Below are 27,717 nucleotides of genomic sequence, written 5' to 3'. Positions count from 1 at the left end.
CCCCTGCTAATGCCAGATGGTATCATCCAGGATGAAGCTGCTCTGGCGCAGCAGGAAAGTTTGGGCGCTGTGGGATAACGTGAAGAAACTTCAAAGGAGTAAATAAAGGCAACACCAGTCATTTGTTCATGGAATCATTAGGGGTGTGACATCTAAAGAACCTCACGATTTGATTAGATTACGATTCAGGGTGCTACGATTCAATTACTCAACATTTATCACAATGTTAACAATTATACAACAATTAGTTCCGACCAAGTGATTTGATTGGACGACAGACATTCCAAGAGTGCTGATATAGAGCAACAACTGCACTGGGACTTCATATGTACAGCTGATCTAAATACTGTTAATTATCGTTACATTTTGGGCTACACACCACAGTACACTGTCGCTACGTTCACACTGCAGGTCTTAATGCACTATTTGGATTTTTTTTTTAAACTCATATTTCTTTTTGTGTGTGGTCGTTCACTTGAAACTGTTTCCTTAGCCCAGGCATCCACAATTCACTGGGAGATAGTGGCGTAACTCGCCCGGCGCTGCCTGCCTGTCTTGGTGAATGTGTGTTCGCCTTCTGTCATCCAATGCTCCCATGCAGCTCGCAATTTAACTTCAAACGACCTGTTGACACCAATATCCAGTGGTTGGAGTTCTTTGGTTAATCCACCCGGAATGATGGCAAGCTCCGAATTAGTCTGCTTCACTTGGGTTTTGACAGTATCGGTGAGATGGGCGTGCATAGAGGTGTAGATCAATAGGGATGAAGATTTGTGGAAAAAGCCATCTGGTCTCTTGGCGTAAACTTCTCTCAGCCACTCACTCATCTTCTCCTCGTCCATCCAGCCCTTTGGGTTAGTCTTGATGACGCCGGCCGGAAACGCTTCTTTTGGAAAGTCTTCCTCTTGAAAATTACCATGTGTGGTAGTTTTTGGCCATTAGCCTGGCAACCGAGAACTACAGTGAAGGATGATTTCTCATTCCCTGTAGTGTGTATGTTTTCTCGACAGTACAGTTCACAGGGATGTCAAAGGAGAGGGGGACGTCCATGTTGGTGATGTGTTCTGGCCAGATCTTCTTTTCAGTGATTTTATTCTTGCAGTAGGTGCGGAAAATGGCCAGCTTTTCTTCGTAATCCTTTGGCAGTTGCTGTGAGATGGTAGTTCTGGTGCATATGGAGAGATTATGCCTTTTCATAAACCGGAAGCACCAAGAAGGACCTCCTTGGAAGTCGTTGATCTTCATGTCAAGTGCTACCGCTGCAGCCTTGAGTCGAATAGAGACTCTAGAGATGCTTGTTCTTGCTCTTCTCTGTTCAATAACCCAGTGTTCAATTTTGTCCTCTTAACTGTGGCCATCTCACTTTGGTCCCTCGTTTGGTCTTTTTTACTTGGCACAGGTCGTCTTCTTGCTTCCTCCACTTCCGCACCATTAATTCATTAATGTTGAAATCTCTCACTGCTGCTCTATTCCCATGCTCTAAAGCGTGACTTATAGCCTTGAGTTTGAAATCCGCTTTGTAAGCATGTCTCTTAACAGGTGCCTTTTTGTTGCCCTTATACACACACGATAACACCGATATTACCGGTGTGTTGAAGCACAGTACCGGTACATATCACTCCGCGAGGTGCCTGACTACGGTTGCCCTGAAGTGCCAAAAATATATGATTGAGAGGGAGATTTATGGTCATGTTGTTGATGTAATGTGTTTGCTGATGATTTTAATTGATTTTACTGATGATTTTAAATGTTCTTATTGATTTTAAGCTGTTGGATGTTTTATCATGTAAAGCACATTGAATTGCCATGTGTATGAAATGTACTATACAAATAAATTTGCCTTGCCTTGCCTTAATATGACAATGATGCAGCTATGCACACGCACACACACACACACACACACACACACACACACACACACACACACACACACACACACACACACACACACACACACACACACACTCACACACACACACATTGTTCAGGAGAACATGCAAATTCTGTTGATTAAAGCTAGCCGTGATTCAAATGAACAACTGTAAAGCAGGTTGTAAAGCATCTACTGGTTACTCAAAGCCGGTATCACTGGAATGTATGTTTGTCCATTACAAGCTATCGTACAGGTTTAATGACTATGGCAGGAGATCACACACACACACAGACTGGAGAGGGTTGAGGTGAATTCACAATTCTATAATTAAGAATTAGCCTGTAATGATGTAATAATGTCATACTGGTGTATAGAAATGAACTGAAACTCTATTCTCCTAATTAGTGTGAATAATGCCAATGTTTAGGGTCTTGCTAGAGCTCGCTATACTGTTTTTTTTTTTGTCATGACTATATTTTCCAGAACATTAAATCTCTCGATTTTCTTCTTTGTTCGAGTTTATATGACTGTGTGAAAGTCATTTCCTAATGAGAGCTCATAAATAACCGGCACGGCAGAGCCAAAGTGATTTTGGCTCTGGATGTATTTACATAGCTTGGTAGATAGAATTTTCTTTTTTTTCCCTTTCAAATCTTGTCAGATGTAATGACTCCAACTGCTGCCTCTGTGTTTACAATATTAGTTTTTTGGAGGTTGAATTTCATCTTGTCCTGTGGGTTATTACTCACTACGTCCTACCAATACACTTTGATACAACCTGGGCCAGAGTACATGAGTGTTTGTGACTTGGCCCTTTGTGTCTTCTAATGAAAATGGTGTTGTTGTCTCCAGTAGAGAGTTGTGTTTGTGTATCGCACAAAGAAATGCCTTTTTTTTTTCCCAAGGGGCACCACTAAAAAGCTCTTCAGATTGATGTTCCATCAGGTATCTGTTATGTTGACACATCCTCACCGTCTATGTACGGAAGCTGTAAAAGAAAAACAAAAAAAAAAAGGGAGGTTACAATGGGAATCATCGAATGTCCGTGTTTTCTTCTCCAATCACAATCACAACAAACGCCACAAAACTCAACACTACACATAAATCCAGAATCAAATACCAACACAAGGTTTTATTTTCTTTACTATTATGATATGCAGAGGTGACAACTACTGATCAACCCTCTCTATTATTAATTTTAAAGTACAATGCTAAGAAATGTCCCATTCTCCTCTTCTGTCCACGCGTACCGCGTCATGTTTTCTCGTAGAGAAGTGGTCTTGTGATCAGGTACGTCACGTTCTATGACGTGTATTTGCAAAAAAAAGTATTTCCATAGCGCTTTTGCCACACATTTCAATATTGAAACGTCTGAAATACCTCCTTGTGAAAGCGTAAAAAACTTTTTTGCAATATTTGAGTGTTTTTTTCAAAATTCAGGTGTTTCTATTACGCTATTTAGATTTTTCGCATTTCCATGGGTAATGGAAACACAGCTATGGAGTCTCACACTGAACACCTCCATTTTTACTTCCATAAACACCGTATGTGCCTGCGGGGTCATGTGTCACCTTTAAACTTCTTCTACGCATGCACTTCAGGGTCATACTCCGTTCATACTCCAAACTGATTGAAGATGCATTTATTATGTAATATAAAGGATCACACAAAAAAAACCTCTCCAATACCAGACCAGTTGGATTCTCCCAAAAACCCTTTGACACAATAAACCCTGTGTCCGCATCTGACCAGCGACTCTAAAGCTTGACTCAGTTTCATTCATTAAAACCACCACAACAATTACAAAGCAGGTGTCGTACTTGCTTTATGTTGGACGGGGACCAAAATATACCATTTTACACTTTGGTCCATGTAGTATTCATGGTTGAGTTGATTTCTTTGAACTCCCTGCTGGAAGTGCTTAAACACATTCTGCGTGGCAAGGCAGGCTTCCTGTGAACAGCAGGGCCACACCTGCACGGGTCATTGTGGTGTTTAGCGTCTCGTGGAGGTTTGTAAAGTGCCTGTTTCTGCGAAGGTGATCCCTGGAGAGGTAATTAAGATAACACATTCAAAGTACTTATGTAGAGGAATCGCCTGAACCGAAGATATGGCAGAAAAACAATGTATTGGCTTTTCTGTCGGATGATGTTTTATTTTATTTCAATTGAAGGTTATAAACTCACCTGGAATCCATGGAAACTAAATACAGTTGGGATTTGTATCTATAAATAAACTGAAGCTTTAAAACTTGTGTTGTCGTACAAACACTACCACAGTAATGACTGTTTGGCAGAATTTCCGTGCATCATTATTTTTCTTCCATTTTCAGTTTCCAATATCTTAGGAATTACACCACATAGGAAACTGAAATTTGGTTTATTGATACAGCTCCACCTACTCTCAGAATATACAAAAATATCTGCTATACATCTTATGTGGTGGACATGCTAGCCCCTCAAAATTGGAAAAAAGTTTGTTGGGGTTTGGGTCTGGAACATGTTTGGGCCTTCAGTAAACAACTTATCATATGCCTCAGCTCCCTGTAATTTAACCAGCTTTGAGCTGTGAACATAGACTGTTTTAACATCACTAATGATTAGTCACATATATGCATTGGTTCTTGGGTGACACACTCTTGAAATCTGAAAAACTACTTTTTTTTTGCTTTTGTCATTGGCCTATAACTGCATTTGGGAGAAAAAAACATGTTTTGTGTGTTTTGTCAAGGTCTCTGAGTGCTGGAAAACAGCTCTATTGTACTCATGTAGTCAGTTATCAAGACAGGCAGTAGAACCAAAGACCCTCTAACCTCAACACCATCTAACACATGATTGATGTCTTCATTGGAAAGACTCCAACAAAAGCCGTGTAAACCCACTGCGTTCATCGTCGTCAAGGTCACGACTTCACAATGAACAAACCTGAGCAAAGCCTATAGAAATATATCACAAGCTCTTTATAGATAACATTGATCTGCTACGACAGCTAACCTTGTTACAGGTACTTCAAAGATGAGGACCGTTGTATGTGTGGATTCACGTCTATGTTCCCATCGCATGACTTTGATTTCATTCTGTTTTCAACAAAAGAATTGAAACCATAAATTTTGAAATTACAAACACCTGGTCGGACTGACACGCGGCCAACGAAGAATTGTGATCTCCTCAGGGTGGGATGGCACCGCAGGTGCAGCAATATCCTCGTGAGGCCAGGGCTTATTATCTGCACTCAGACAGTGTTTCTCCCCCCGCCGTCGCCATGACTGTTTGTCTGTCACCCCTGCCGTCTGCCTCATATCTCGACTGTCCAGCTGTCTTGATGATACGACTCATTCTCCTCCCCCTCCCCCCCAACCAAACCACCCGTCTGTCCGTCCCGCAGTGCCATTCCACACCTGTGGAGAGAGGTGTGAGGGGTGGGCGGCTCTTTGTCCCACTGAGCTTTATAACTCATTAAGTGGCATTTTAACCATGATACTCGATCTGCCAAATGAGCTTTTCATCCTATCCATAATCCCCCCTCGCAGCAGTCTCGGCCAAGATCAGGCGGCGTCATGTGAACTGGGTTCAGTGCAATACGTAATGTTTCCTTTATTCTAAAATAGAGAAGTAAAAATCTGGACTCATCTACACCCTCTTTCATTGTGTGGCGACTTGGCTCCATCACTCAGGAAACTGTGATTGAGAATCATTTTTTGTGTGTATGGTGACATTGTTTGGTCTTCCTCTTTCATATCTCATGCTCACATGCATCTGGAGGATGTTCCCTCAGTGAACTCTGCTTGTTTTTCCCCATAAATAAATCAAACTTTACAAGAAGCAAAGTCTAGAAAAGAGAGAGGTCATTGACAAGGGAGAACATTTGAACAAAATAACTCAAGATATACTGTATCTGCACAAACCGAGTGCACTGCATTAGCTGAGCGCTGGGTAGTAGAACTATAGCATGCTAACGCTAATGGCTAAAATTTGAAATATTTCAAACATCCCAAGCATCTTAATCTTAGATAAATTGCACACTCTTCTCACTCATAGATAGATAGAAAGATGTCTTTATTTCAGTTTTCGGGTCCATATAATCTATATGAACAAACACAAAAACAAACGTAAAGAGGTCCAACAGTCAATTTTATACCAGTGCTGTATTTACATTAATTCCATTTTTCTTTCTTAAAGTCATGTTTTTGCTATTCAACATTTTTTTTTTTGCTCTTTTGAAGGCAGAGAAAGAAGCTTCATAATATAACTCTAAATACTAAAAAGTAGTACCACAGCATGCTAACGCTAATGGCTAAAAGTTCAAATATTTCAAACACCCCTAGCGGCAAACCATCATAAGGGTTAAATTAACTTAATTGCACATTATTTTCACCCATAGATAGAAAGATAGAAAGATATATTTATTTCAGTCTTGGGGTCCACATAATCCATACAAACAAACACAAAAAAACAAATGTAAATAGGTTTAACAGTCAATTTTATACCAGTGCTTTATTTATTTTCATTTTATTTATTACATTTTTGTTTCTTAGTCATGTTTTTGCTATTCAACATAGATTTTTTATTTTTTTTTTCTCTTTTGAGGACAGAATCAGAAGCTTATAATACATCACATAAGAAGTGATCCGCCCAAATTTAAAGCTATTTCTTCAGTTTTGTCTTTTTATAGAAGCTCACTTTCTTTTAGCAACAATTACTTCATTACATCAATATAGACACATATGAACATTTCTAATTTCCCGGAAGTTCCTCGTGTGCATCTTAAAATCACATTAGTATTTGTGTTTTGTCTCAACAATAAAATTATAAAAAAAATCTAATCTGGCAACACACACAGCAGTTTTTCCACCCATTAGGCCAACAAATACAATTATTAAGCTGTTATATTAAAACATACTTTTTCAGTGTTTCCCTATAATGTAAATAACAGCTTTTCCCAGTAATAATATAACAGAAAATCAGTTGTTCAGAATAGAATAATAAATATTTATTGATCCCCATAGGGGGAAATTCACACGTTGCAGCAACATTATATAGAAAAGCAAAAGGGGGAAAAAAATTAAAAAAAGAAAGAATTGCAAAAGTAAACAGTAAGAGCAAAAATAAATACCAACATAGGATAATAGTGCAGATATACAACTGTGAGATGGAAATAAATTGGGGAAAAAAGATGCAAAATAAAATGAATTAAAACAACAACAGCATAAAAAACACAACCTCCAAAAGATCAATTTACTTTTAGATTTCACTTTTTTTTTGTTTGGTTCAATAATTCTTTTAAAAACTCCAACCTTGAATTGGAGCATCATTGAATCATTTCTCATTTTCACTCCCAACTGCCAAAATGTGCACAGGCATCTGCAGCATGTGCCTTTTTTTTCTTCCATTTTTTGGTCACCAGTCGACTTTATCAGCAGCCAGACTGCAAACATAAGATCTGTGAAGAGAGCAGAGAGACAGCTCTGCCCCCCGGGGGGGCGCGCTGCCTTTGACCGCCTCGACAGTCCTCCTTCATGAACAAAACGCAGACATTTCTTCTAATTATTTCGTTCCAATAAGATGTCAGTCCCAGACATGACACATTGCTTTTACATCAGGCCTTACACAAGCGCTCAACATTTACCATGAGGAGGGAAATCAAATGCCCAAAAACATTAGCTCATCTCCCTTTTCACTGAAACACTGGAGGACACACACACACACACACACACACACACACACACATACACACACACACACACACACACACACACACACACACACTGGGCTTTTGTGCTATTTTGGAGCCGAGCTCACATTCTTAGTAGAGACCACAAAACTGGCATTTCACTTACAAACAAATGACACATCTAGTCACTGACTAAAGAACCTGCTCATCATCTAGAATGGTCTGAATCAGCACAGATAGTCCATTGACTGGCGACATTCTCCTTCACATTACGCTTTCTGATTGTTCCCATTGCTGAGAAAACATGGAAATGAGCAGATAATCCTCCAATACTTAATAATGCATACCAAACCAAATTGGGGCCCTAAGTTGGTTGGGATCCCAGGGCCCCCAACTCAACCCATCCCTAATGTATGTAATATCGGTACAAAATGATCGTAAAAAAACATGGTTTTTTACAACCTTTATTACAGGGTTCCTACAGAAATCAAATTCAAGACTTTTTAAGACTTTTTATTGCCATAGAAATAAAAAAAAAGCAAATCTGAGTGCATGCAAGTGTGCCTTTTACAGCAAACTATAGAGCAAACAAAGCATGGGGGATAAGAACAAAATCCTGGGTTTTGATTGGTTGCCATGTTTCATTTTCCAACTAAGCAGCCAATGAGAAGCCTTGGTCAGTGCACACTTTTCCCCAACTTATCATGATTTTTTGTTTGAATATAAACGCACAAAGAAATATTTTTTTTTTTTATCAATTGAGAAATATTTCAACAGAACAATGTAATTCTTGCCTAATTATTCAAGCAACAGACACATGTCTAACAATGTACTGTCCACAATTAATGAGTTATCACAATGTCATGTTAACACGTTGTCTGACATGTTGATCTAGAACATCCCTAAGGTGTTCATGACCATTCCACTTCTCAACCAGCTGTCACAGATACCACAGCTCCCATCACGCCAGTGACACACTCTCTCATGACTTGTGACAACTGTGGCATTGTGACTTGTGACAAAAGTGCACATTTTTGGCTGGCCTTTTATTGACCCAGCTCCAATGAGTGTCTGTGTATTGGTCACAATGCGTGACCAACGCTGTGTTATGCTCTAAGCAGCTCAGGAGTGGAATATTCAGTAAGTGAGTAATCTTGTAGGAAGTGGTCAATGGGAAGTTGGACACTAATGAAAGTGACCAACTTCTGAAAGTGACTTTTCAGAGGCTAAAACTCTGGAAAACAGGAGAGTTTGGGAAAATAAACCTCAAATACTGCGTTTTTGAGGTTCTTAAAACAACAAAACAAGATTGGTGAAAAATAGCATGACACGTGGAGCTGTGCAGCCCCCAAAAATTGTATTTCAAGAAGTTGGAAGAAATATAAAACCCAAAATATGAGACAAAATAACTCCCAAAACAAACTAAATAACTCCAAAATACATAAAAGCACAGAAGAAATTAGAAAAAAACAAAAAATGACTCATAAAACCCAAAATGACAACAACATACGGACACAACCACTTACAAAAATGACTACAAAAACACCAAAAACAGCACGTTACAGAACAGCTACAAAGACACACAAACTGTCAATAAAATTGCTCAAAATGACAGGAAAATACAAAAAACAACAACAAAAATAAAGAAACTGACCCCAAGAATGCACAAATCGACAACGAAAATGCAGAAAAATACACATAATTACAATAACAATACAAAAAATTACAAAACACAAACATAATGACTCCAAAAACACACAAAATGGCTAAAAACTGACAAGAAAAACAACATTTTCCCCCCTGCATTAATGCTCAGATTGGTTAATATTTTAAGGCTGACATGAATGTTTATAATGTGACCCTCACATCAGATACAGTCAGATTTGTTTGGCCCCTGCTGTGATAGAGGTGCCCATCCCTTACCTACGCACAGTGTTCTGCGTGCATGGAGGGGCGGCCTTGCAGTCCAACCATAGATGATCATTATAACTCAGTATCCAGGCTTGATTTGTGTTTGTCTCCCTCCTCTCCGGCCACCACCATGACTCTTTTAAAGTTGGAGAACGGTGCTCTTATTAGATGTGACTGCATGATAATTAAACGGTGTAAGGCAGTGTCAGAGTAGTTGACACAACACAAAAGGCTAAGGCTGCTAAAATTCCTCATCAGCTCTAAATGTCACAGGGCTCACCTTGGCTTTAAATCACAGCCTGTGGATAGATTAGTTCTCCATATCCATCTCAAGCTCAAGACTGATTCTGTGCTTTGGACTGACTCAGAAAAGTCACTCAGACTCTTGACTCGTTTCCCTCGATTTCTCCTTCTTTGTCTCTGCGGCATTAGCTCCGCCCCCCCAAAGATGGCTGTTTCAACACTGAAATAGTTGGCAGACGTGCTTGTGTTGATGTTGGTCCTCACTTCATGCACAGTGAACAGCACATTTAAATCTGAACCACTTGTGTCTCTCCCTTCCCCTCATGGCCAAGCATTAAACCTTGCCCCACTTACTGCAGCTGCCGTCTGACTTTTTACTTTTAGCATGGAACATGAAGCCATTTACTGTCATCACATTTGGCAGATTTAACCTTGAAATGTTCAAACTATTCCAGATGATCTTTAATTTCTCACATCAGACTCTAGAAAATGTCACATTGGCTTTCTTAAGGCCAGGGAATATTTCAGGGCTGGTTGACTTTATTTTAACATTGCCTTATTATTGCTGCTGTCCTCCATCTTTAATGTGCTGGAACTAAATTTGAATGCTTAGTGTACCAGTGTCAGTGCAGCGTATTTTCCTTTTCCAAGTGAACTCAAAGGACTAACACATTGGATAACAACCGTTTTTTACAGTTTTCCAATGAGTCCTCTAGTCCATAGTTGTCACTAACGTGTGCCAACAGGCTCCCCAAAGCAGTTTTAAAAATGGATCGAGCAACTGGAACAACAACATCAAGTCATGAATTCATGTTTTATTCACGTTTTTTTTTTGTTTTGTTTTCCTTCTTTAAGCCGTTTAACCAAGTGAATCTTTAGTTTAGACTGTGCCCGTGTGTCATCAGAAGGTTGTTCTCATTGTGAATGGTGATGATGATATTTTGGCTTCCACTAAAACCGTCATATGACGGGAAACGGCCAAACTAGTGTGGTGGCAAAATTGATGAATTATGTATACTCATATATTTGCTTTTTGATCTCATTCAACTTAATACCCCAATTTGTAACTTTCCACTCCTGTTTGATGTCTTTTCCTTTTCCCGCAAAGTCAGTGGACCCATACTCCCATGATACAGCTTCTCTGAAGGAATGTCAGTTGGCCTCAGTTTAATCTCCAAGGCCAGAGCACGTCCAAACCCACCCCGACATCGGAGGTGTCACCTCCGGCAGACTGACCTTCCCCCCCTGGTCTCTTCTTTGTTGTCTGTGGAAGGGGGGAGGTGGGACAGTGGGGTATAAATGTGTGTGAAAGGAACTTTTGGGCCCTTCTTCTTCGCGTCTCTCCTCTGGCCAGAGGAGACCACTTCTTTGTCTATCCCGCTTTGTACCTTTTTATTTAGTTTAGATTAAATAATTTTTTTATTACTTCATCATCTCTCCTGTCTGGTCTTCATCATTTATCACCACAGAGTGTGTTTTCAAGTCAAAGACGAGGTAACCGTAAATTTCACCGTAACACTAGCAAACCAGAACAAAAATGGCATTAGGGAAATCACTGTCTTATCAAAGGTCAGGAATCCTTGTTTTAATCAGAAATAAAATTGGTTAAAAGTGACCAAAAAAAGATGGTGAAATGAAATTTTAAAAACCACAGAAATAGGTTAAAAGTTTCAGATTTGAGTGGCCAGAAATGGACAGTTAAAGTGGTAAGAAAGGGTTTAAAGTGTCAATATGGGCTTAAAAGTGGCAGATATTGGGAAAAGTGGGCGTTGGGATAATGCAATTTAAAAAGTAGGAACAAATAATTTAACCTGGCAAATAATGGGCATGACAAATCATGAATGTGGTTAAATTGGTCAAAAACTGCATGAACTATGGTGAAAAGGTTAAAAGTGACAATAATGGGTCAACATATGTGATATTAAGTGGGAAAAGTGGTGGCAGAGTAATGTAGCAAAAATGCAGTAAAACTGAAAAAATAAAAGATGGGATTTTAAACACCACAAAAATTGGTTAAAAGTTGCAAATTAGAGTGGCCAAAAACAGAAAGGAAAACTGGTAAACATCACTTCAAAGTGTCAATATTGGACCAATTAGTTTAAACTTGTACATGGCAAATTGTGAATTGACAATTCAATATGGTGAAAAGAGGTTAAAAGTGACAATAATGGGTCAACATTTGCGGGATTAGGTGTGAAAAGGGGTGGAAGTGGTTCATATGTGCCGAAAATGTTTTGAAAGTGGGAAAAATGTGCAGAAAAGGTGTTAAAATTCGATGAAGAAGTGGAAGGAATGAGAGTAATGTTGCAAAAGTGCATTAAAAGCAGCAAAGTGAAAACAGGTTCAAATATGGCAAGTTTGGTTTAGTTGCAAAAATGGGCTCAAATTGTTTAAAAAAAATATTCATATCCCAATGTTGAGAACACCTGCACAAAAAAAAAACCTAGTGGAGTAAATAGATGTGAATATACTGGTGAGAAAGCAGGTTTACTGTAAATACAGTCTGCATACGATAGCCCTCGTATCTTAATGTTGTAATGACTACTTTGCAGGATACACAGATATAAGCCTGGTTTGTTTAAACTGTGTGGTGAGGTCCATACTGCTGTTTGTTAATGTCCTTTAAAAGCATCTGGATATGTCTGTGGTTCACTGGGACATTGTCCAATCACGTCAACAAACTTTCCCGTGGAGGTAATGGCAACCAGAACCTCGACCACTGCGAGGGATGAAGGCGCTGGAGGAGTCACCAGCTGGGAAGACGTGTGTTAAACTAAGGTCGCCTTCACACATGTGGTTCACTGGTCTGGACCAGACTTTTACCATCAGGACCAGTTGATGTAATCCAAAGGAGTGGTAAGACAGAATCCAGCGTGCAAATTATGTGACCGAGGTTTTATAAGTCCTACAATGAGGACATGGACTCGGCTAAATCCAATCATATGGTAATTGTGATGGCATATCTCCCCGCTGAGAACTTCCATGAGCTGAATGCATTTCCAAAAAAAACAGAATTAGAGTCCTTTTGTATGTTGCACCGAGTAAGAAAGAAAATCTCTTAACACAGCGTACAAGACAGTCATCCTAGAGCACGTCATAAACCTGACAAAACACATTTAAAGAGAAAAAGAAGAAAAAACCACTTTAGCCAAAAACAGAGACGGCGAGATATCAGAACGAAACCTTTTTACACAGAAACAGTCGGCGTTTATGACAGATATGAAAAACATCCATTTCATATCACGAGCTACAGCCAGACTGTCAACTGCAGGTCATGAACCATCAAGACTTGGAGAGACACACAAAGAACAACTCAAGGTTATCACTTGGAAGCAGTGAAGCTAAACAGTACGCTTAAAATAACAAAGGCTAAACCAACCGCAGCATATGCTACAAGCGCTAACTTCCATCCGTTGAAGTGAACCCAAAATGTTTTACCCAAACTCTCCCAACCTTGAACAAAGTACTGTAATTGTGATTATCAATGGTTGCTTTTCTCAGAAAGTGATGCTGCTATTTGGATATGGTTGTGCTGAGTTAACAGTGGTGATCCAGATGCTAATGCTAGCTAGTTGTGCTACTAACTGATAAACACTCAAATATGGTAAATAAAATGACAAAGTTATGTCATTGTATCCTTTCTAATACCTTTTTATTTCATTGTTTTTACGCTAGCTGCTAGGTGCCAATGCTAATTCAAAGAAATAGCTGTAGACACGTTTGTCTTCTAATTAATTTGGTGTGTGGGTGAGACTTAAATGTTCCATGGTACAGTGTTAATCCAGTGGCTAATGTTAGCATCTGTTAATGCTAGCTAGTTGTGCTACTCACTGATTGACGCTCAATTATGACAACTGAAATGACAATGTTCTAGTACCTTTTTTAGTGTATGTTTTTAGCGTAGCCGCTAGGTGCCAATTAATGCTAATTCAAATAAATAGGCGTCAACACTTTTCTCCTCTAATTAATTTGGTGTGTGGGTGGGACTTAAATGTTCCATTATTCCGGAACAAATATCTCCATCTTTCTCCTTTAACAATGTTAAATCACATAATCTTAAAAATGTAATTCTACCTTTTAATAACAAAGGGGTTAGCATATATAAATCTTATCCGCTAAACTTAATGTGATTAAAGTAAATGATAAAATGTTTTATTAAGCTCACATTTTACAATTCTTTTTTAATAAGATGATGTTTTGATATTCAAGGCTTTTTAATTAATTTGATGACATTTCCACAGATACATGTAATGTATTCCTTTACTTGGGCAATAAAGCTGCGTTTGTTGGGAAATCAGCCAATTAGCCTGACATGCTAACGGCTGCAGTTTACATTGTAGCAGATGAACACCGTGGTTAACCTTGAGCAGCCAGCGAAGCTGATGAATAAATAAACAATGGAAGATCCAGCGTTTCTCTAATGCAGAAAGAACTTTCTTCTCAGTCTGAAACCTGTGCGTTAAGACGTTAGCCATTTCCAATTTGGTTAAATGTTGCACCTACTTTACTGGAAATGTGTTTCTTCCCTTTACCTGTCATGGATAGTTTGTCTACGGAATGAAAACCAGCTACAACATGAACACATTCAACCAGAGATAATCTTAGATCTTTGGATTATTCCTACAGGAGTGTGGACAGAGAATTCACCGTAAACACATTTGTGGATCGCTCTAATCTAGTGTTTCTCAATTGGGGGTACGCGACGGCACTACAGGGGGTTCTTGAGAGAGGAAAATTAACAAATAAAAGCATTAAAATACGGGGTTTTATCATGACATTTTTTGGTAAAAATGATATTTCTGCTAAAAAATAATCAGCAACTCACAAAACGACAACAAAAACACACAAAATGAGAGAAAAATATACTGAATAATAAAAAGAATAGACAAACAACAATAAAATGACACTATAAACACACGCACAAAGACAGAAAAATACTTATTTTTACCAGCAACACACAAAACGACAACAGACACACTAAATGAGAGGAGATCACTACAAAATACACAAAAATAACAGAGAAATATTAGTTTAATACTTTAATACTGCCTTTTTGTAATGTATACCTTGTTCTATTGAAAAATGTAAATAAAGTAAATCAATCAATAACAGAGAAACATACAAAACGACATAAGAAACAACCAAAAACATACACACACTGAGAGAGAATAGTTTAAATAATACCAACAACACACAAAAACAACAACAAAGACGCACAAAATAAGATAAAAAATACACTGAATAGTAAAAAGAACAGAAAAACAACAACACAATACACAAAATTACACAAAAAATACATAAAATGACACACACAAAAAACAGACAAAATAATGATAGAAATGATCTTGATTAGAAGATGAATTAAAAAATACAAGGTTCAGTCTTGGTCCCACACGAGACATGAGATGAGCGTAAATGATAAAAACTATTGAAATAAATCTATTCAGGAGCCAATAAATAGTTTCATTCCACTTATTTACAAAATGAGATTCTTAAAAATGTGTGTTCATTCATTCCATCATTTTGCTGAATAGTTGTTTTTTACAGGAAAACACTGCTTTAATGTAACAGGACGATGTTATGACAGCTTTTGTCCAATTCTGTATCTTCTATCAACCTCAGATGCAGTCCTGGTCTGTAGCCCTGACAGAGCGCTACATCACACCTCATTACAAACCAAATGTGGACCAGGCTATTTGTTAGGCTACAAAATGTCTGAGTAGCTAACGGCAGGGTTTGGGCGTCGGCAAATGTAATTTCAGGGGAATGGATCAGAAAAACATATTTTTTGAGATGCCATCGTCTTTAATAAAAGGCTGAGAGTTGAAGTTTATTTTCATCATATAGAAAAGAAGGATATGCTAACAACTGTAATAGGGAAGTACATGCGTCTTATATAAAGTCACATGTTCTACTAAACAATGGCCTACCAATACACATGCCACGAGAGATGCATTTTCAAATAGAATAGAATGGAATGCTTTTGTTGTCATTTTACACAAGATACACAACAAAATTAAGTGACAACTCAAAAATATTTAATTTCATGGAGTTTAAATCATGCTAAAACTTCACAAACAAAAAACAAAATCAGTGTGATTTGGAAATATGAAGAAAAAAAAATCCATGTATTTTTTATTTTTTTTGCAAATAAGAAACGAACCTATTGAACAAATACAGCCTATTTTATACATACTAAGAAATATTTCCTCAATTACAAAAAAATATCCCTCAAAAACAAAAAAAAATATCCTTTAAAGAACAAGTACAAAATAAATAAACCTTATATAGAAAATACAGACATGTTAACAACTATAATAGGGACAATATAGATATACATGTGTATTTTATAAAGATGTATTACTACATGATAGCATACCATTACACATGCCACAACAGCTGCATTTTCAAAAAGTAAATACTGTTCATGGAGGTTTGACTGCAACTTGTCATACTCAAAAATCTTAAAGTTTATGGAGTTAAAATCATGCCAGAACTTCACAAACACAAAAAAGCAAACTCAGTCTTATTTGCTGATATTAACAAAAACGTTTCACAAATCCATGCATTTTTTTTTTTCGCAAATAAGAAACGTAACTATCAAACGAAGTATATTTTACACATACAAAAAATCATCAATTACAAAAAAATGTCTTTCAAGAACAAAAAACAAATAATATTTCAAGAACAAATAAAAAATAAACATCATATAGAAAATAAAGACATGCTAAAAAAAAAAAAAAAGAAAAGACAGAAATCATAGGACATTGATTCGGTATTCGGATTTATATATGTATTTCAAAATTCAAGCATCTGGTCTGCAATCCTATTATTATTTTATTTTTATATTTTTAAATCGAGAGATTAAAATGTGTTGTTTGATTGAAATTCTTGTTATAGTTCTACTTTTTTAATTTCCATCTCAAAGAAAAAATATGAATATTCATCAGAATATACTTATGTGCTTGGCGCGGAGCACCCAGGCCTTTTATTGTGGGCCTGCGTGTTAGAAGCTGCTGTAGAATTTTAGTTTTGCTGCCAAATGACAACAAAAGACTTCAGTGCAAATCCAAAGCCTTAAAAAAAAAAGACCAAAGCTTAACAGTCACAAGAATGTGAAATAAAATCAGAAAGATCAAAAACACAAGAACGGGTTTTAAATGATGACAGAGTCACGCAATCATTAAAAACAAAGATGAAACGACACAACACAAAAGACAAATCATCAACGACATCTGAACAAACTATGAAAACATTCAAAATAATCACACATTGCAGAGATTACAGATGACAAATGTGCGTCATTCTCAGCTCTCATTAACAAGAATTAACTAGTCATTGAAGAGTCAAATCTGGCGGTTTACACCACACATGGTGTCGATAAAAAATAAAAAAAATAATAATTAAAATGACAATAACAATGTGCGTTCCACATTAAGTGACAGAAAGACATTTATTTTTTAATAAAGGCACATTTATTACTAAATTAGAGCTGCATTTTAAAAGAACAACAGTGAACAGTGTTCATGGCAAATTGCAAAAAATCTTAAAGTTTACAGAGATAAAATTGTGCCAAAACTTCACAAACACACAAAACATTTTTTCTCTCACACTGAACAATTCCCAAACAGTGTGATTTGCAAAAAAAAAAAAAAAAAAACATTTTTCACAAACTAACATGCACTATTTAGTTTTGCAAATAAGAAACTCACCTATCAAACAAATACAGAATATTTTACACATACAAAGAAACATTTCTTCAATTACAAAAAATACCTCTTTAAATACAAAATAAATAATTCAGGTACAAAATAAATGAACAATTCTCCAGCAACAGAAAAACGGTCACGTGACTTTTGTCAAATTAAATTACCTTGTAGATGTACAAACAAACGTCTTGTTTTGTACTTGAGGAATATTGTAATTTGCACTTAAAAAATATTTTTTTGTAATTGAAGAAATTCAGTTCAATTCAACTTTAATTATATAGCACAAACTACAATAATAGTCATCTCAAAGCGCTATCAAATTGTAAAATTCTTAGGAAAAAATAAAAACAAAAAACAACAAATCCACAAAAACTTGCATCAGCTACAGTGGGGAGGAAAAAAAAAAAAACGTCCTTTTAAGGGGAAAAAATCTCCAGCATGTAAAACATGTGGCATTTGTTTGATAGGTACGTTTCTTATTTGCAAAAAAAAAAAAGGGCATTTTTTTGTGAATTATATTTTGTATTTTCGAACCACCATTTCTTTTATCATCATTGCAAAAAAACACTTTTGTGAAGCCAGTCAAGTCCATGTAGGATTTATTAATATAGATTTGTGTTTTTATTTTTTTTATTTTACGATTTTGCTTTTGCTTGAATTGCATTTTTACTCAACAAATACTGGTTGTTACAGTTATAAGAATAACATCACACATGTAATGACCCTGTGGAACTTCCATCCATCCATCCATTTTCATACCCGCTTATTCCCATTTAACAGGGTCGCGGGGGTCTGCCGGTGCCAATATCCGGCTCTCATAGGGCGCTGGGCGGGGGTACACCCTGGACAGGGCGCCAGTCCATCACAGGGCAACACAGACAACCATTCACTCTCTCATTCACTCCTATGGGCAATTTAGAGACTCCAATCAACCTTACAGTCATGTTTTTGGATTGTGGGAGGAAGCCGGAGTACCCGGAGGAAACTCCACACAGAAAGGACCACCCCAGGGCTTGAACCCAGGACCTTCTTGCTGCGGGGCGGACGTGCTAACCACTAAGCCACCGTGCGCCCCCTGTGGAACTTCTATTTGTCTAATAGATGCAAGCACATTCATTCAGTTTGAAAATAAGTCTATTACAAAATAAGTCCATTATAAAATAAGTCTATTATAAAATAAGTCCACTATAAAATAAGTCTATTATAAAACATCCTTTCATTTTTATTAAGGGAGCTCAGAAAAAAGAAAAGAAAAGAGAAAAGCTCATTGTTTTGCAGCTGGAGCAAACAAAGTTGTTCCCAAAGCCTGAGCTAACAGAATAGCTGGGATATAATTGCAGTTGCTGAGCACAGGGAAGCTGTGTAGTCAGCAGCACAGTCTTAATTCCACAAGGCATTTCCTCACTGATTGATACTGCTATCGGAGCGTCCTGGTTATCCACTGGAAACCACCATAAATTCCGAGGCCACTTTATTGTAAAGCTTAGTAGCCTGAGAAATAAAATTAGCAGTATCCAATTTTGGAAGAGGCCGCATTTCACTTTCGGCAACAATTTACAGTAGGTCATAAATGAACAGAAACGAGACCAATAAAAGAAAGACCACATAGTGAATTTTATATGTGCTTTTTTGTTGTATTTATTGAGAATCCTTCATTCCAACAAGCTAGCGTCGTAGGAAAAGTTATCCCAAGTATCATTGTGAGTCCATTTCTCAGCTGATTTGCTTTTGTTGTCGGCGCATAAAGTCAGCGTGTGAGCACAGTGTCATACTCGGGGCCCGTCATATTGAAATGACTGATGACCAGAGCCTTTTTACGGGCTTCCTCCAGGCTGTATATATAGTCCCGGGCCCTGTGGTTTCTAGACAGCGAGGGAAAGCGTAGCTGCGGCTACGCTAAAGAAAAAACAGCCACTATTCTTAATGTCAAACAAACATCAAATTGTACTTTATCATTTGTCACATGCTCCTGTTGCAAAAACAGAGGTGTAAAAAGCAGAGGTGAAAGTAATGGATTACAAGTACTCACATTACTGTAAGTCAGTTGCTTTTATGGGTACTTGTACTTTTTTTTAAGCAATTTCACTTGTGAATGCATCACATCATATAGCCGACCAATCGAATTAAACGTAATGCACCACGTCAAGTTCATAAATTGAGCTATAGTTAGAGCTTGAGAATTTTTTTATTATCATTTTGAATTGAATTCATTGGTGTTATTTTATTTTATATTTTAAAAAGTATTTCATTTTAATTTTTTTATGACAAACCTTTTATTTTGTTGTGCAAGATTTATTCTCCTCCTTTTTAAGTTTCTACATGATGTGTTTACTGTATGCAAGGGAATCGTGGCGAGACTTATTATATAAACGTGGGAGGTGAAAGTACTTTACTTTACTACTATTTAATTAACTTTTTACTTGTACTCGAGTATTTTTTTTATGACTTATTTGTACTTCAGTAAAATTTCAATCAAAGACAGTAAGAATAAGAGACCAAATCTTGCACAATTGGAACTTAATTTACTTTCCACAAACGCATCTGTATAAAATAAAAGCTTTGTCAAAATATACTTTTTTTTTGTTTTTTTTAAATAACACCAATTAATTCAATTCAGAATAATACAAAAAAAATTATCAGACTAAGTATAGCTACATTTATCAACTCTAAAACTGTCTAGTCAATTCATTTTTTTGTAGTTTCACAATGTCCGTTGATCATTTTAAAACAAAACAAAAAAAAAAAAAACTTTACTTAGTAACGGTTGGGTGTAGAAATGTAACGCATTACTTTATCTATTTAATTTACTTTTATCCCACTGTCAGTGAAGCTCATTAATGAGCAGATTTACCAGGACGGGTGGAAATCAGTACTTTTATGCATTTTATCTGATTCTTGACAGTGTAATTTTGTGTATATTGATTCCTTTTATTCTTTTTTTGTTTTTGTTTTTTTTACGATGTGAATAATTGAAAGTTTGAATTGTGATAAATGAATGAAACACAAATGTATCCCTAAGGAGACAATACATAAATAAATAACACTTTGACTTTGACTTAAAAGTAAAATATACTCAATAAAAGTGTTGCTGATTATAATTATTTTTACTGCTGATTTTAAATGTTTTTTTTTTATTGATTTTTAAGCTGTTGAATGTTTTTTGTGGCACTTTTTGATCATGTAAAGCACATTGAGTTGCCTTGTGTATGACATGCACTATACAAATACATTTCCTTTGCACAGTTACAGTAATACTGTGAGTACTTGTATCCGTTACTTTCACCTCTGCTTGCAGAACTTCTCCAACGTTCAGTTTTACATTTCATTCCAAACCCTGCTAAGGACCGGAGCGAGACCCCTGTAAAATAAACGCCATGTCCTTTGGTATGTTTTCTCAAAGCTTTTTTGTGAGTAACCGAGCCTCGAGCGTACGTCCAAATGTGGAGCTGCGACTGTCTCGTGGTATCCTCCTCTCACTCACCAGCATGTGTTTGTGATTACTCTCCCCGCATTCCTGCCTTTCCCTCTCCTGGAGTGGCCCCGCCGCAGCATCGGGGCCTCCATGCAGCTGCTGTGGTGTCCCGTGAAGCCGCAGCCAGCGCCCGGGCCGGGCCCGCGACCGAGCCTCCCATCCCTGTGACTGTCTATCTCTCTACTGCTGGAGGAAGCACCATTAACAGATGGTAATGTAATAAGTTGACCTTTGGACCCAAAAGTTGCTGCCATGCAACCTCCTCTTCATGCTGGATGATATGTTAAGTGTGTCCCAGACAGCTTGTCAACAAACACATCGGAGAGGCCAATAAATGTAACGCTGTGGTTGTTTTAACCTCAGAAGGGCAGAGCACATTTATCACAGTTAGAGCGGGCCATGATGATGAGGTGTTTGGTGGTGGGATCCAAATAGCTGGCAACGGAGCTGCGATGCGTGGACGTATCTCTCTGTTGGTGTCAATGAGGCAGAGGGTCAAATTATAAGTTTACAGGAAAGTTAACGGCGCTGATAGGCTCAGAGTGGTGTGAAGGCTTGAATCAAATGTTACTTTCTAATTTGCATACAAACTCAATTAACCGTTTTGTGTTTCAGCCTACGATCAAACTGCAGGCAAATGCGACCCAATTCCGATCTTTTTGCCCATATGCGACCTGTATCCGATCTGTTAAAGACAGTCTGAACAGCACAATTTTTTCAAATCCGACCTAGGTCACTTTTATATGTGGTCCTAAATCTGATACGTATCCGTTTTTTGCAATGCAAGTGCGGTCTGCACGGTCGAGGCGCTTTCTATCTAACTCCTACCTTATCACCATGCAGAAACGTCATACATCTGAATCCCAGGAGAATCCACTTTGAAAAACAGCAGCCATGCAGTTACAGTATGAAGTTATGTCGTGCTGACTTCTGTTGGAAAGAAAATTTCAGTGCAACACACAGTCACACACAGAAGTAGAACTGGAGGAAGAGCGTTCAGCTACCAGGCTCCTCGACTTTGGAACCAGCTGCCAGTCTTAGTACGGGAGGCTGCTACTGTCTCCACCTTTAAAAGTAAACTAAAAACCTACTTTTTTGCTAAAGCGTATACGGTATAATCGCCATAACCTAAAACGGACTTAGTCTGGTTGTTTTGGTCACAAATATCTCCAGTAATGATGTAAAAAGCATTTTTTAGGTATAGAATCTTGTCTCTTACTTTAGTTTCAATGTCAATTGCTATCCTTGACATGAAACAACAGCGAGGTAGTACATATGTAATGAAGATTTCAGTCACTATGGCATTCACAGGAGACGTCGTTTAATTGATCGCAAAGATCAAAACTGTACGTCTCCCGTGGCATTTAGAGTGATGGTGAGTATGCGTCACTTGCCGTGCATCACTTCACAGTTGATGAGATATTTGAGTCTGGATCAAGGAAGCCGTTGATTGACAAACTACCAGTGTCATCCTCACGGCCACGGCGGTGCTAATAACAGCACATCTGTGCTTAGCGATACGACTTCTACATTCTATTGTAGTCTCTGAGAATCCTTGGAGTGTTACTGACCCATTACATCATACAGACCTCAGTCTGACTATGTAGGGCTGAATGTTTTCTCTCTGTAGAAATTAATATCCGATCATTTATATTGCACTGACGAATGGGTTAGACAGTTCATTCCATTCTGATGATACATCTGCAGTGACATTTAGGGGAGCAATTATTTTTCTATCTGCTGTCACCGTCTGCGTCTGAGATGCAAATAGAGGTGATCCGAATCTCACTGTCTCACCATCAAATCTCAATATTTAATATATAGGTCACACCACACTGATGAACCATCACACGTTGTTCAATGGAATGAAAACTCTCCGAAAATGGAAGAAAAAAAAAAAGGCGCTCAGATGGTATTTTATTTTGTTTTGGTGTGAAATGACAGCTCCCAGCGTCACACACCACTCCGAGTGTTTGGCATTCCAGGCGAGACAGCGCTGCCTACCAGGCGGTTGCAGGTTTGCCGCAAGGTCGGCACATGTGGGCGGGCGATCAGTTTCACGGTGAATACCAAATGTAAAATGCACATCTAAACCCTGAGCGATCAGACAGGACATTAAAGCTCCAGTCCCTCGAGAAGGGAAGAGGATGAAGTGTACGACTGTGGAGAGTAAAACACCAGGAGGGAAAGGAAAAAAAAATAAAACAGGTGGCTGCGCTTCAAAGACGAAGAGTTTTATAAATTATGAGAGATAATGTGGGTCTCAGTGGGGGTCCCTGTGGTGCTGGGTATCACTCTTTATGTACAGTAAAACACACAGTCATAAATAATAGACACGTCTGTCTGAAGAGAACAAATAAACACTGAGACATCTCACATGGGCTTATTTCTGCACTGATCTCAGTTCTATTCCAACGATTTTCACTTGATTGATCCATTTCACACTTTGATAAGCCGAATTAAACGATTAGAAGTCAAAGCAATTTAAAAGAAAAAAGAAAAGAGTACATCTTTGTGATCTTTCTTATGTAGTTTAACAACTTTCAAGAAGGGAAATCACTCACTCTCATTGAGGTCTCTTTCGGCTCTCTTCAAGTACTTCTATCTGACATGGTAAATTACAGAACTCTCTCTCTCTCTCCCCTGGTAGGGGCTGGTCACTTTGAATCAGACTGCCTTAATACATGCTTTGACTACCGCTATCAGCAAGAAATAAGCAGAGAGAGCACCAAACGGCAGTATTTTGGCAGGGGCTGGTCATTTCTGATCAGACTGTCTCAAGCAGGCCAGATACAACACAACAGCACAGTGATGACATATACCAAGGTTTCTGCACAGACGTTTCAACATGCTTTGACTAGCGCTATCAGCAACAAATAAGTAGTGAGAGCACCAAACGGGAGTATTTTGGCAGGGGTTGGTTACTTCAGATCAGACTGCCTTTAGCAGGCCAGATACAAAGCAACAGCACAATGATAACATACACAAGGGTCTCTGCAAAGAGACTTCAACATGCTTTGACTACCGCTATCAGCAACAAATAAGCAGCGAGAGCACCAAATGGCAGTAGTTTGGCAGGGGCTGGTCATTTCTGATCAGACTGTCTCAAGCAGGCCAGATACAACACAACAGCACAGTGATGACATATACCAAGGTTTCTGCACAGACGTTTCAACATGCTTTGACTAGCGCTATCAGCAACAAATAAGTAGTGAGAGCACCAAACGGGAGTATTTTGGCAGGGGTTGGTTACTTCAGATCAGACTGCCTTTAGCAGGCCAGATACAAAGCAACAGCACAATGATAACATACACAAGGGTCTCTGCAAAGAGACTTCAACATGCTTTGACTACCGCTATCAGCAACAAATAAGCAGCGAGAGCACCAAATGGCAGTAGTTTGGCAGGGGTTGGTTACTTCTGATCAGACTGTCTCAAGCAGGCCAGATACAACACAACAGCACAGTGATGACATATACCAAGGTTTCTACACAGAGATTTCAACATGCTTTAACTACCGCTATCAGCAACAAATAAGCAGAAAGAGCACCAAATGGCAGCAAATTGGCAGGGACAAACTCTCCCTGGCTGGTTAACCCTAGAAACAAAACAAAAAAGTAATTTCCCCCTGGGATCATCAACATATTTCTGATTCAGAATCTCCAAACCGGTCTTTCTGCTACTGCAAACCGCATCTGACCAACAACCCTAAAGCTCGACTCTGTCTCCGCTCATTTATCCAAAACCGTCATAACACTATCTAATTAAGTCATTATTTTGTATTAATGTATTTGTATGCTTTATTTCATCATTAAGATAATGAGGAGAATAGGACAGATAAAAAGTAGCGTTTGATTAATTGATGACATACTTATGGCGTAAGGTCTGCAAATGCAGTATTTGAATTGCAGATCTTTAATCGACACATAATGCCTGTGACCTTGTGGCATAATTTTGACTCTAATTTGTCGTCTCTGATTTGTATCCACAGGAATAAAATCCACTAATGCAACTGTGACTTTTACCTATATGTACAGCCTGATTTAAATCTTGAGTTACTGATATTAATATCTGTAGTTTAAAAAAAGTTTTGACATTGTTTAAGCTTAAATTCTCACAAAATTCCATTTTAAATATTAGGATTAAGGTTTGCCAGGCTTAGGGGGCATTTCCACTTGCTTGATTAGTATTTCCAAGGCCTTTCATTGAAAACCTTGCCTCTAAAGGCCTATAATAATATTATTTATATCCAATCCCAGCTTTTATTTTCCACAGATTTCAGTCTTAAATAAGAATGTGTGGATGTGTTTATAAAATCTTCTTTCGCTGTTATTTCAGCTCAACGTTTTCTCATCTTTTTCCCACATTTGAATGTGTCAGCTTTCAATATCGGGTTATGAGGTAATAATAACATTCACGTAAAATCAGGCTGACATACGTCTTCTGTGGCAGCTCTGTGCTTTATAGCCTTGGTGATTTGTGCTGCATAAACCACAATATCAAATTACACAGATATTGGCTGTGAGGAACATTCATATCCAAAGAATGGTAAAAGGTGAATGTGGGTTCTGGTTATTCTTTGTTATACAGTTTCAGAATATATCATTTTAAATTAAAATGTGTTACGTTGATTTATTTTTGGTTCTGCATTTTGGATTATTACACAAGTCATTAGGGTACCATTGTGGCGTAGTGTTCCGGGAACTGGGCGGGGCCTTTCTGTGACGAGTTTGCATCTCCTTCCTGTGCTTGCGTACTTTTCACTTTATTGCACACTTTCTGTTTAACACATCATCTACGCCTAAGGATGTTAAACAAAAAACTGGAATCAATGGGCCAGACAAGAGTTCAATTTCTATCCTGATTTATATGCAACAAAGCCTAATGGCATTTAAGTATTAAATAAGTCAAGAAAGGCAAAATTAGTTTGCAGGATGAACTATAAGTTTCCTTTATACCCTCATAAAAGAAAAAAATTGATGACAATATTAACAATACTAACTCACATTTGACATTATATGAGCTACAATGTAGAGTTTTTGAAATGTAGTACATTGCTTTTTAGTGCTTTAGCTGTGTTAGCAGCAATGTCTCATATTAATGTAATCATGCCATTACTTAGACAAGAGATGACAACTTTTATCACAGTGGTGGCCACAAAAATGGGATTGTCTGATCTGAGGGCTTTAATATCAACATTAATGACAGTATTTACAATAATGATGTGACGTGCTGACGTGGTGACGTGGGTGACGTGCTGACGTGGTGACGTATCGATCATTTCCTGTTTACACTCTACCGCTGTTTGCAGCGCTCTACTACTGTGTTCTGCTAACTCTAATCAAACTTGTTGTCATTGATATTTTAGCCTTGAAAACACTTGTTTTAATTTTTTACCGTACAGTTAAACGTACGAAGGTTAAGTAAAAAGCAATCTCGCCTCTTATAGGCAGTACAATCTCCTTTAAACTTCCTTTTGTCCTTAGCTTAGCTTAGCTTAAATTTAGCACCTATGGCTTCTCTCTCCTCCCCTCCGCTCTCCTGCCCGGTGTGTCAGATGTTTAGTTACTCCTCGTCCTCCTTTAGGGACAATGGTAGTTGCATAAAGTGTAGCGTACTGTTAGATATGGAGGCGAGGATCAACAATCTGGAGAAGCGGTTCCGCACCCCTGATACCAAAACCGAAGCTAGCAAGCAGGACCTAGCCGGTGCGGACCGTGCTAGCTCTAGCTTAGCCTCCCCCCCGGCCAGCAATGAGTGGGTTACTGTCCGTGGTAAGCATAGTCGAAGGTCAAAAAGCCGCTCGGGACACCACCATGTTCACGTCTCAAACAGGTTCTCCCCCCTCTGTGAGGACAACACACTCACCGGGGAACAAACTCTGATAATTGGCGACTCCATAGTGAGAAACGTGAAGCTAGCGAAGTCAGCGGGCATTGTGAGGTGCATCCCAGGGGCCAGAGCGGGCGACATAGAATCAAATCTAAAGTTGCTGGCAAAGAGTAATCGTAAGTTTGATAGGATAGTCCTCCATGTCGGCACTAATGACTCCCGACGTCGTCAGTCGGAAGCAACCAAAGTGAACATTGAATCAGTTTGTGCTTATGCTAAAACAATGTCGGACTCCGTAATTTTCTCTGGTCCCTTACCAAATCTGACCAGTGATGACATGTATAGCCGCATGTCATCATTTAACCGCTGGCTATCGAGGTGGTGTCCAGAAAACGAGGTGGGCTTCATTGATAATTGGAGATCCTTCTGGGGAAAACCGAACCTGATAGGAAGAGATGGAATCCATCCTACTTTGGAGGGAGCATCTCTACTATCAGAAAACATGGCACATTTATGACATCTCATGAATGAGACCATGTTACAGAGGGGGAGTCCTCCACGCCCCTCTGCGCTTGCCTTAGGACAGTTTCCCTCCCATTGCTATCAGGATAGCTGTGTTCATCGCCATGACAACTGTTGTGATGGTGATGAATATTATTTTATGGAGACGGTGTCAGTCCCCCGACCCATATTTCACAATGATTTTAACATAAAATCAAATAAAAGAGCTATCAATTATAAAAATCTGAAAAAAATTAAAATCTCAAATCTAGAAACACCAAAACATAAAACCATTAGATGTGCTCTATTAAATATTAGATCACTGAGATCCAAATCTCTACTAGTAAATGACCTTATCTCAGAAAATAACCTTGATTTATTCTGTTTAACTGAAACATGGCTGTATCAAGATGAATATGTTAGTTTAAATGAAGCCACTCCTCCCAGTCATTTAAATACTCATATGCCACGAGACATAGGCCGTGGAGGTGGTGTAGCAGCTATTTA

Source organism: Gouania willdenowi, chromosome 24, assembly GCF_900634775.1.
Source record: "Gouania willdenowi chromosome 24, fGouWil2.1, whole genome shotgun sequence".
In the NCBI taxonomy this organism is placed as follows: domain Eukaryota; kingdom Metazoa; phylum Chordata; class Actinopteri; order Blenniiformes; family Gobiesocidae; genus Gouania; species Gouania willdenowi.
The sequence above is the reverse complement of the archived record's forward strand: the minus strand, read 5'-3'. Positions refer to the sequence as shown.